Raw genomic sequence first — 1298 nt, 5'->3', positions numbered from 1 at the left:
AAGCCCTGGTGCCCTCGGCACCTGCCAAGCCCGGCCTCCCTCTCGGCATCATCTCCCAGCACCCTCCCACCACGCTCAACCACGTCAGGCACACTACCTCAGGGCCTTTGCATGTGCCACCCCAGAGTGGTCTCACCCCACCCGTCTCCCAAACACCTGCCCGCTGTCATTCTCCAGGCCGTTCTGAGGAGCCCACGTGCCTGGCCCGCTGCAGCGATGGGCTAGGGGCCAGAGGTCATGCCCTCAGCCACACCTTCTCGGGGCCCTCAGAAGATGGCTGCTCAGCCCAACCCTCTGGCCACACCGGAAGACCCCAGTGAGCCCCAGGCAGTCTCGCACGCACACATGCTTGGGACCCTGAGACCCTAGCACACAGCAGAGGGACGCGGACAGGACTCTATCCCCAGGTCCTCGCCATGACTAGATGATGTGCATGTGCCGCCAAGCATGATCTGATCCTGGCCTGAGCCTGATGGCCCTGACCCCATCCCACAGCCAACAGTGCATTTCCACCTTCCCCCAGGATAGCAGAGGTTTCCAGGGATGAGGAAGCAGCATGGCAGACTGGGGTGAGGCTACAAAGGGGTGACAGGAAGTGAGACTACACAGATGGACTGTCTTGGACCTCGACTGTGGCAGTGGGGACAAGAACACAGGCAGCAGGCAGAGCTGGAGAGGACAACGTACATGTGGGAAAGCAGGTGCACCAACACCCTGGCCATGAGGCCAGCGACAGCCCTGCCAAGGGTGCCCACTGGAGACCGGCAGAGAACACGTGGGAGAGGGGGGCTGTGTGTGAGGCCTCACCGCTGCTTACATGGGCATCTACACGTTTCTCAGAAAAAATTTCAACTGAGACAAATCCAGGCTGGCTCCGTGGCACAGTGGTAATGCACTACTCAAGAGAAGCCAGATCCTGGGACCAGCAGTTGGCGTAATGGCTATGTCGCTGGACTCCCATGTTGTCAACCACGGTTTGAGTCCCAGACCCGGCGGCTTAAACTCACGACTGGCGCATGTGCGTGCCCAAAATCCCGAGAGGAGAATGAAGGAGAAGGGATTGTGGCGTGGGCGTCCGCCTGGGGGTGATTGCTCGCTTTCTGTCTCTCTGCCTCTCTCTGGCGAGCACACGTACCCTATAGCAAAAACCTCTCCAAAAAAAAAAAAGAGAGAGAGAAGCCAGATCCCATGTGTGTCCCACATGGAGGCTGGGTTCAAATCCCCAATAGTCGGCCTGAGACATGCCAGATTCCATGGAGGGGCTTTTCCCTGCACGCCCCCGTGCATGCACACGTGCT

The 1298-nt window shown here is 59.4% G+C and overlaps 1 protein-coding gene across 1 annotated transcript in view; it reads right to left on the bottom strand.

The window, feature by feature from the left end:
• CCNQ (cyclin Q) overlaps window positions 1–1298 on the bottom strand; it is a 6543-nt gene that overhangs the window by 3331 nt on the left and 1914 nt on the right. The gene's annotated exons all lie outside the window — the stretch shown is intronic.

Source organism: Tupaia chinensis, unplaced genomic scaffold, assembly GCF_000334495.1.
Source record: "Tupaia chinensis unplaced genomic scaffold, TupChi_1.0 Scaffold144326_1, whole genome shotgun sequence".
NCBI classification, from domain to species: Eukaryota; Metazoa; Chordata; class Mammalia; order Scandentia; family Tupaiidae; genus Tupaia; species Tupaia belangeri.
The sequence above is the reverse complement of the archived record's forward strand: the minus strand, read 5'-3'. Positions and strand labels throughout refer to the sequence as shown.